At 42.6% G+C, this 10,389-nt stretch overlaps 2 protein-coding genes across 4 annotated transcripts in view; both read left to right on the top strand.

Annotated features, from left to right (window-relative positions):
* Nucleotides 1-587: 587 nt before the first annotated feature.
* SP6 (Sp6 transcription factor) overlaps nucleotides 588-10,389 on the top strand; it is a 31,784-nt gene continuing 21,982 nt past the window's right edge. For 2 of the 3 annotated variants that reach the window (XR_008597967.1, XM_054993090.1), the window contains exon 1: nucleotides 588-677. The gene's annotated coding sequence lies outside the window, so the exon portion shown is untranslated. Of the gene's footprint in view, nucleotides 682-10,389 lie in introns of all 3 variants that reach the window. The other variant, XM_054993091.1, reaches the window with a different exon arrangement.
* The window catches only part of SCRN2 (secernin 2), a 73,700-nt gene continuing 63,917 nt past the window's right edge, over nucleotides 607-10,389 (top strand). The window contains exon 1 of the mRNA XM_054993088.1: nucleotides 607-681. The gene's annotated coding sequence lies outside the window, so the exon portion shown is untranslated. The remainder of the gene's footprint in view (nucleotides 682-10,389) is intronic.

Raw genomic sequence — 10,389 nt, 5'->3', positions numbered from 1 at the left:
CAGTTATATATTTTATATTGTAACCGTCTTAACAGACAGTTGTTTGTTTGGCATCTGTGATGGCAAACATTTGTAATAGATAGATAGAACGATTGCAATTATATATTTTATATTGCCATAGTCTTAACGGACAGTTCTGTACTTGGTATCTGTAACGGCAAAAATACGCACTATATACATAACATATTGCAAATGAGGGGATGCTATAGATAGCATCTGCAATTTTATAGTGACACCGTCTTTAAGGTGTCACCTGAGCGTTCCGTTCGCGTGGTCTCTGCAATGGAAAGATCTGCGCTCTCTGCCATAGATTGCAGTCGGACCCGCAGCGCGCGCGTCTCCCCTTCGCCTGCCCCAGGAGGCCCCGCGCCGGAAGGGTTAAAGGCGGCAGGTAGTGGTGGGTGGGGCGGAGGGGCGGGGCTTGGCTCCCTCCTGGCTCCTTCCCTCCTGCGAGCGCTCCAGCCCGGCAGTCCTGGAGTGGCGCTTGCAGTTACCTGCCCGCCTGCTTTCCCTCCTCTGACGCGGTCCCTTCTCTGCGGTTCTTGCTGGGAATCGCCTCGCCCGCCCGGAGTCTGGATTTGGATCTGTGTCTGTCGAGAGCAGCAGCGCTCGCCCGGGAAGCCAATGTGGGACAGACTCGCCAGAGGATCGCGGCTACCCTTTGCAACTCGAAACCAGTAGGTAGCCGAGCCCTCCCCTCCCCTGCCCTCCCCTCCTCTCTCTCTTCTCTGCAAGTTCCTAAGCTTGGCCGTTTGGCCATCGCATGCTCGGGATGACAGGTGGATCCAACAAGGAGTGAACTTTTTCCCTCTCATACGAACCACCGGTTTCCCCCCCCCCTTTTTTTTGGACAGTGTAATAATATTTGGAAGGTACTTAAAAATGTCTGCATCCCCGCACTGTTCAGGGCTGCTAGCTCGGTCCTCATGGAAGCTGATGCCTTTCCCCCTTAATCGATCAACTTTGCTTGTCTGTTATTCGAAATGTCGTGCGAACAGAATTGGGGTTATTGTATACCTGAGCGTCCCCACGAAACTCAGTCGGGCTTACTGCTGATTAAATATGCATAAGACCTCAAGGGATGTATATTCAACCGAATACATTATGAATAAGAAGAAAAACAAATTCAGTGCAGTTAGAAAATGTTGGGACACTTGAGTAAAATATCACAGCTTTTTTAACCCTCTTGATGTGTTATATTTCAAAACTGAAACATTTTTTAAAATTATTTTTTAAATTTATAAAAATGTGTAAATTCTAAACCTGACCAAGGCATTGTAGAAAAAAAATAAGCATAACTAAATTTATAATACATAAGCATAATAGATAAGCATAACTAAATGTATAATACATGGGAAAAGATTATCAAGAATAGCCCTCCTATAAAGGACAACTGGCAGGGCAATACTAAATGGAGTATTCTGAACCCATGGGATTAGAAAGGTGCAACTCTGTTTAGGATGGCACTGTTAGAAAGGACCCTGGTGATGTCCTACTTGGGTTAGTGAGGTATGAGTGACAAATGTTGCCATATTTTGCAATAACTCTTAATTTTTCAAATATATTTTTATAATGTCTTACAGGATTTGTCTTACTTGGATTAGTTTGATTGGGATATCAAAAGAAACAATTCCCATGTTTTGAAAGTTTAGTTCTCTGCAAAGATCTCTTTCTTATGTGGAAAAACAGGACTTATGCAATTAGTTATCTCCTGGACAAGTAAAACCAAAAAAAAACACACCTGAAAAAACAATTCTTCCATTTCAAAATTAGATTTCTCATTATAATGCAGGAAAACCGGATTTGGATCCAGATCCAGATATAGATTAGAGAGAGTTTAGGAGATCAGTCCAAAATAATTACAACCTGTTGTTTTTTAAAAAGTGCATTTTAAACTTTTTTTTTTAATTTAGGAAAATTAAAAAAAATTAGGTTGGCTTGCTTCTTAGAAGCCAAAACTTACTTTTTACAATTAGATTTAAAGTAGGGTATTGTTTTAAGTAGGTCTGCTTGATAATTTGATTTAATCTTTTGACATCTGGAACATGTGGCTGAGGAGGAATCCTACTTTTTATTACAAAAGAGAGGTTGGAATTGTTTTACCTCAAGGCAGTTCTGAGATACAGGATTGGCAGCTGTTCTCTTGCACATACTCAGCCTTTGACTATGGCCAGACAAAGCCGTGTGAGTAGGGTAGGTTGCCCTAAGGATGACCATGTCGGTCATGGTACTCTACAGAAATAGGCCAGCGCCTGGATCATAGGAACCATCTCTCCGTGGATGCAGGCTTGTGAAAGAAGATCTCTACCAAGTACACAGATGTCTGCTGTGCGAGGGGTAATAAGAAGAATCTCTAGCAAAGGGGTAATTCGTTTAGGGGGGGAAAACCATTTATCTTGTAAGAATCTGTGGCCCTCTTCACATTTTAACTTTTAGAAGCATATAGATTTACAGTGCAATCTAAGAGGAGTTACTCCAGTCTACGCCCATTGAAATCAGTGGGCTTAGATTGGAGTAACTCCTTTTAGGATTGCATTGTTAATCTCTGCTGCATACGTAATCTATTCAGATGAGAACTGTAAAGTGTGAATGTGATAAACAGGTGTTTGGAGGAAAGAGGATACTCTACAGGTTCATCAGTTAGTGAGCCACAATCGGCTGTTCACAAAGTAACCAAACTGGGTTATTTTTTATTTTATTTTCCTTCCTTTGTACTCAACCTTTCCTTCCAATGGGAACTGAACAAGCCTTAAATTGTTTTCTTCTCTTCCGTTTTTTCCACACAACAACCCAGTGCAGTTGGTGAGGCCGAAAGTAAGTGATTGGCCCAAGGTTACCCAGCAAGCTTCCATGGCAGAGTAGGGATTCAGACCTGGATCTCCTAGATCCTATTCCGACAGTCTAATCACTATACCACACTGGCTCAAAACGGCCCTGAACCTTGTGTGCTAGGCAGTGAACTCTCATAGTTATTTGAACTAGGGCCAGTAGTTTGTGGGAGTTTCATTCTCTCCTGCAGGACACCTGAGGCACAAAGAAGCAGGCATTGAGGAGGCATCACAGGGAGCTGTACCAGAGATAAGAAACTGAAAGTGAGGCTTATTGTTGAGTTTTAGGACTGGGCCAGCCCATTGCAAGAATGATGAATGTAGTGATCTCAGTGGTGCTTTGATCAAGAGGGTATTGCCAGTTAATGGCCAGTTTACAAGCACTATGGTAGCGATCGTTAGATGCTGTCTGCATTTGCTCACTCTAGCTACTGTGCTTTCGTGTGTCCCAGTCTCTGCTTCATGTAGCAGATTTTGGGACTCATTAAGATGGGGGGGGGTATGGCTCAGTGGTAGAGCATTTGCTTGGCATGCAAAAGGTCCCAGATTCAATCCTTAGCATCACCAGTTAAAAGGATCAAGTAGTGAATGGTGTGAAAGTACTTTATGCGAAACTCTGGAGAGCTGCCGCCGAGCAGGGTAGACAGTTGGGCTAAGCAGAGTAGACAATACTGTCCTTGATGGACCAATGGTTTGATTCTATATAAGGCAGCTTTGTCCATGTGGAGATTGGCAGCTCTGACCTGTGGGGTACATTTTACTGGAGACATGGATTCTGCCCCATAGAGCAGAACTGTTTTTATCCCTGCCCTAATGGGGTCCAAAATCTACCATATGGCTACCCCATGGTCTGGCCACCTTTGTAGACAAGTAATTGAGGACAACGGTGTTACCTCACATATTAGCTTTAAAAATGTGCCTGTAAAATCCTTTGCATGTGCTGTATAACTATGGTCACATAATATGTTCCCTTGCAAAGGAGATAGGATTGGCCAGGATAGTGTAGTGGTTACACACCTGGCTGCAGACATAGAGTTGCAGCTATGTGCTATGTGACGCAACACTTTGATCCAAGTAGGCCATTTGTTAAATGAAAACTCCAGATTGGTCACCGTGTTGGTAGCAGCAAAATAGAACAGGAGTCCAATACTTCAGTATAAGCTTTTGTTGTGGGGAGAAAGGTGAGGTGTAAATAAAAAGTTAATAAATAAATGAGTCAGAGTTCACTTCATCAGATGAATCGGAGTGTTCATGTGTCAGATGAAGTATGCTTTGACTCACCGAAGCGTACACTGAGATAAATTTTGGTCGTCTTTAAAGTGCCAGTGGACCCCTGTTTCATTCTGTTGGTTAGGCAGCTTTCCTTTTACTTTCTTCTTTTTGTCCTCTTGTTTCCACATGGAGGGCCTCTCTGTGTGCGTTTTATTTTTATGTAGCACCAAAGCTAATTTTCAAGAAGCATTTTGTAATAGTGGAAGCACTAGAGAATGTAATAATAATGCTCAGTGTTTTCTATAATTTCAAGCATTCAGTGTCCCTCTGCACCCATTATCTTACTAAACCCTCCCACTGACCTTGAAGGTAGGCCTGTAGTTCTCTGATGTGCGTGGTTGTGAATGAGAGAGGTCAGTGGCTTTCTAAAAGCCACTAACTCCCGTCTGGCCCAGGTTCTGTCTGGCACATGTTCTGGCTCTTGCTTAATGAATTCCCTTCCAGATATGTGAAGAGTGGCATGCAATTGTTGAAGTGGATCATGAGGGGCAGGGAGGTGCTGTGCGTATTGGCTGGCCCACATTTTGCAAACTCCATGCACAGTCTACCCTTATCGCATGTCTTTCCAGCACAGATATTAATCTCTGCAACACCCAGACCCTCTTACTTAGGAGGGTTTCGCAGTCCATCAGTCTCCTTGATTACTTGATCGGCAGAGAATTTTTCTTTCAGTGAGCCAACCTATTTGCTCTTAACCTACTAACTGACTGACTTCTGTGCTCCTTCACGCCAGCATTGATTCTGTGTGTGTGGTGGAGGTGTGTGGATTTCAGTTAATGTCTGTGTGAATGATTACCGCATGAAGCTGTCTTCTGGTGGCTCAGACCCTCAGTCCCTCAAGGTCAGTATTGTCTATTCTGATTGGCAGCAGCTCTCTAGACCTCAGGTAGATGTCTTTCACATCATCTACTAGCTGTTCCTTTTAACTGGTCATGCTGGGATTTGTACATGGGACTTTCTGCATGCAAGACAGATGCTGAACAACTTAGCTACGGCCCCTCTCCAGTGATCCACTGTTTGACTTCAAGGGAGCCGGAGGTGCCAGTGCAAAGCACCCTTACCTGGAATCAAGGAACGGTACCCGAACATACTTACCTGGAGGACAACCCCATTGAATTCAGTGATACTGACTTCTCAGGTTTGGGCTTATGCTGCTGCTTGACAGAGCAGTTATAGCTGTGAACTTCTATTAAAGCGATTCTTAATTAGGACTGCATCTTTAGAATTGGATGTGAATCTGGGACATCAGATCTGGACTTCACTCCTGGTGTCTGCTGTGGATTCATTGATAGGTTTTGGGCACATCACTGTCTCGTCCGTAAATGGGCATAATATTGTTCTCAAAGGTTTGCTTTAAGGGCAAACCCAAGGGGGAAAAGGGAAAAGCTAATTTACGCATTTACAGTTTTGCATTTGTTGCCGTCCCTTGATTCCATCTTCCCACTAATGACCACAATTTAGCAGTAACCACTTAGTGTTTCCTTGCTGCATTGTATGTGTTCAAAAAGCTCTGCATGCATTTGCTCACTAAGCTTACAACAGTTCTGTAAGGTGGGTCTTCATCATGATCACCATAGTGTAATTGAGGGGATTGAGGCGTACAGGTTGTCTTCAGGGTTTATGGCTAAGGCAAGGTTCCTGGAGTTGGTATCTGATATGTGAGTGTCAAACTATATCTCATGTGGTAGACCTGTGATAGGTAGACGTCTTCCACATGGAGATTCAACCACATGGAGAGCATTGAATTTGATCATACCAGCAGTGCAGGGGTGAGGGAAGAGTGGGGAGGCTTTTAACCCTTTTCAGGACATTTTTTTCATTCAAAATCAGGACCCCACCCTCTGCTGCTTTCTGGCCCTCAAGGAGGGAGACATGGGTGCACAGAAAGTCTTAAAAAGTTCCTCCTATGCATCATCTCATTGGGGACAAATCATCTTCCTTCTGTGCTAATAGCACCAGCGAAGGAGTACTTTAAAAGTCAGCAAATACGATTTAGAGATTGGGGATGAGTGGGTATTGTTGTTAAAATACTGAAAACATTTTTAAAAATCAATGATATTTTTGCAAGCAAGGAAGGCACAAAACGTGTCTTCCCAATGTATGGAAAACAGAAACTTTATAATCACAGTATTGGTGCGTGGTTAAATAGAGGAGGGGAGAAAGATGTTGTAAGCCATTCTGGGTCCTCACTGGGGAGAAAGGAAGGATATAAATAAATCTGTAAATAAGAAAATAAATCTCCCTGTCTGCCCTTCCAGTCCCTAACAGAAAATATCCTGTCATTGATGCAACATTCCACACTCAGTGAAAGGGAGGGTTTGTCCTCCCATATCACTGATAATACATACTTGCCCTCCCCCCTTTTTGCTGGCCATTTCCTTCAATCCCAACCTACATTACAAAGGTTCTTGCAGAATGTGTTTATCCACGGTCTTGAATTGTCAGAGATTTCACCAAATAACCACACAGAAGAAATCAGCTTAGCAATTCAGTCCAATTAGTGTTGAGTGTAACAGGATAGATCCAGGCCAGTTTCTAGAACCAAACTGGTGAGTTTGGAATGTGGGCTTTGCAGAGTACGGCAGTAAGCCCAAAGGTCTCAGTGATTGCTTTGCCCCACACAGAACTGGTGCCTGAACTTTCATTTATCTTAGTGTTGTAAAAAATGTGCAGCACCACAGTTCATATGGGCTGAGTCGCATGCTGGGGAAGCAATAGATTCATTGTGCAAAGTGTTTTAGTGAGTGATTCCACACACGTTGAATAAAGCACTTCCAATCCTCTTTATAGATAATTTGGAACAGTTTTTTTCATGTGCGGAACAAAAAATCCACCTCAAACGATTGATAAAGTGCATTGAAAGTGCATTATCCAGTGTGTGCGGAATCAGCCAGTGTATTCCCAGTGCTGTACAGATCCATTCATCATGTATTCTCAGTGCACTGGTTTGGTCATGTGCATGGTTCCTCAGATGCTCATTCCTCTTATTTATGTACACGGTACTAACATGATAACTTGGTTGTATATGGGGAAGGTGACGTGGAGTTTAAAGGTACATCCGTTTCAATTAGTTGTTGTTGAGATGCAATGGGAAAGGAGTAAATGAGGTATGCAGTTTTCCTCTTATGAGAGCATGAGCACGACAAAAAGATGTACGGAGTGTGGCAGCTAGCTGAATAAATTGCATGTGATGAACAAGAGGGTTCTGAAGTTGAAACAGTTGGATTGTGTCCCATTTGTTCGATCTTCTGTCTCCTGTTCTGCTACATTTAAGGACACCCCAAACTCCTCTCCTGAGACAGCCCTTTCATCTTAAATTATAGTAAAGCCTGCTCTCTGATCTGTGTTCTGCCTGAGATCTTTTCTGGTGCGTTACAAATATGTTTGCATGTGCGTGAGCGCACACACAGAGGTTTTGCTTTTAGTGGAACTATTTCTTTAAAGAGTAATTAAATATGATGCTGATCCCTGTTTCACGCACTGCCTTGGTGTTCCACTGACAGTCTCTGAAGTCCAAAAGCAGCTCACGTGGTCTTCTTCAAGGGACTGTCAAATAATTGTTCCCTTTTTAAGGGTTGTCATGTGGCATTAATTTCCCCCCAATAAAATACACTTATGACAGAAAACAGTCAAACTGAGACTTAAAAAAACCTTAAATGGTTTAGAAGTGGGGAGGACTCAAGAGTTTCATGAGCCCAAATCCCAGATATTTAGCTTCCTGCTATAAGAAATATTTCCTGTCATTACCAAATGATAGAAGCATCTCATAAGTTCTTCAGCAAGTATCTGCAGAAGGTTTCCAGGCTGTACAGAAGTCCTAAATCTAAGGTTCAAAATTTCTCATTCAAACACATAGTTCAGTCTATGAAGGCTATGAAGACACTGAAGATTAAAAAAAGCTGATTAGTGTATAACTTTGTAAGCTCTAAATTAGTTGACAAAATATACCCCAGAGCCCTTTTTATGAGGATCCCAAAGGAAGGGAGCAATTTCTGGTATTTTTATTGCAATAGTAGCCCACTTCTCTTTCACACGGGGCAGTTAACTTGGAGTTCTCCTATCCAGGCACAGGCCAGCCCCAAACCTTCTTTAGGTCCAGCAAGATAGTTGTATTATGCCGATTTTGAGGAAGGGTTGATTTAAAGGATGGGGAGAGATGGCACATTGAAGGCAGGAAGCTCCAGGCGTTGAAGCAGGTAAAGAGAATGGGCAGAGCAGATGATTTTTTGACAGGTGAGCATAATTGGTGGAAGAATGAAGGTCTTTAGGAGGGATATATTGGGAAATAAGTTCAGAAAAGTAGAGGCAGGCAAGGCCATAAAGCATTTTGAAAGGTAAGATGTTCGTTGTGCCAGATGCAGGAGGGGATGGGAAGCGAGTGTTGAGTTTTTAGGAAGGTTGTTGCTTTACCAAGATGCTAGAGGATTGGGTCTTTTGTTGGTAGACATCTGAATAAAGCTGAGAGGAATGAAGTTTGGCAAAGGAAAGCAAGAAAGGGAAGGGAAAGGTGTAGTCAGACTGACAGTGTGGACATACTTTCATGCCGATTATAATTTTAAGCCTCGAGAATGGTGAGGAAGGAATAGAATTCACAATATTGTTAGGGAGTTGCGCATGCTGACATTGTCCGCTAATATTGAGAATGAGAAGAATGAAAACTACTATCTTGCATGTATTGAATTTAAGCTTGAAATTAATTTTAACCTGAGGTTAGGGTACAGAATTTTCCATGAATGTGCTTCATGCAGATTCTTTTATTTTATTTAAGTGTACTTACTCGGCGCTGGCCCATGCACATGTGGCTTTAATGCACATACCAGCAGCATGTCAAGCTGGGTCATTAATCATGTTGGTTTCCTCACATTGCATTAATATACATTGCAAAGGTGCATGCTCACTTTCTGATTGAGAAGATTAAAAATGCAAGTACTTCAAATGTTATTTTGAGTTACCGATTTTGGAATTTAAAAGGGCTGAGTCCGAACAAGTGCCGTCACATTATTTTAATTTTTATTGCAATTCACATTGGTTATTATTATTTATTGGATTTCTAGTCTGCCCTCCCCGCAAGCAGGCTCAGGGCGGGTTACAACAGGAAAAAACATAAGTTACATTTAAACATCGATAAAAACAGCAAAAATCCTATTAACACCGCCCACAGACAGCGGCCTTGCAGCCCAACTCCTACCGGTAAAACACAGAGGAGTGGGTAAAAGAGGGGAACAGGCCTTTCCAAACAGGCTATAACTCATCTGGGGGCAGATGATCAACTATAACTCATAATGGGGCGGGGGGGGGCAGATGGTCATACGGCCTCTCTGCCAGGAGGCCATTTGGAAGGTTTCCAGGCGACTGCTGGTCTGGCCTCAACCATATGCCTGGTGGAACATCTCAGTCTTGCAGGCCCACGGGAATGACAAAAGATCCTGGCAGGCCCGCATATCCGGTTGGAGCCAGGACCGAGAAGGCCTTGGCTCTGGTCGAGGCCAGTCTCGCCTCCCTGGGGCCCGGGACCACCAGTAGATGTGTGTTGGCTGATCTCACTCTCAGGGGCACATATGGTGAGAAGCGTTCATGTAGGAGTCATTGATTAAAGCTGTAACCCCAAATGTCTGTTTCTTTGGGAGGGAGTATAAAAAACGTAAAATGAAAAATGTTGTATTATATTTTCCATATCGAATGCAGATTTCTCCGTGCAGTGAATTTAAATGTCCTGGGATTGGCGCGTGAGTGCCTAATCTGCATTACAAATTTCGTTTATATTGCTTTTGTTTGTTTATTTAATGATACATATATTTGTGTACCATACTTCTCAATTAAAATATATGTCTGCTTAGAACAATGAGACAGCCCAATACAGAATACAGTAAAAAGTCCAAAGGTGAATAGCAGAATGGAACATCAAAATACAATAAGAATAAAATGATAAAATAGTGAAAGGACACTAAATAGGTTAATCAACGAACAAGAACAATGACAATAAGAGATAATCAAATAATAACAACAGCAGCAGAGATAACATCATCAAATAAAAGAGCCACACACCTCAACAAAGCATATGCCAGGGCAAACCGGGAAAAAATCCTGGGAACTGTACCTTTGTAAAGATATTTTAGGTTCTCTGTTGAAGATCCCTAGCCCCCCCCCCCTTACAGAGCTACAGGGTTCTGCATCGTAAAGGGCAGGAAGACCCAAATGCAATAACACAGCTAGAAATCCTGGCACAGGTACATTTAAAACCATCTTTCTGTTTCTCACATGCACACCATGAACGTGAGAGGGACTAAAG

This window comes from Eublepharis macularius, chromosome 12, assembly GCF_028583425.1.
Source record: "Eublepharis macularius isolate TG4126 chromosome 12, MPM_Emac_v1.0, whole genome shotgun sequence".
Taxonomy (NCBI): domain Eukaryota; kingdom Metazoa; phylum Chordata; class Lepidosauria; order Squamata; family Eublepharidae; genus Eublepharis; species Eublepharis macularius.
Note: the sequence above shows the minus strand (reverse complement) of the source record. Positions and strands in the feature narration are given on the sequence as shown.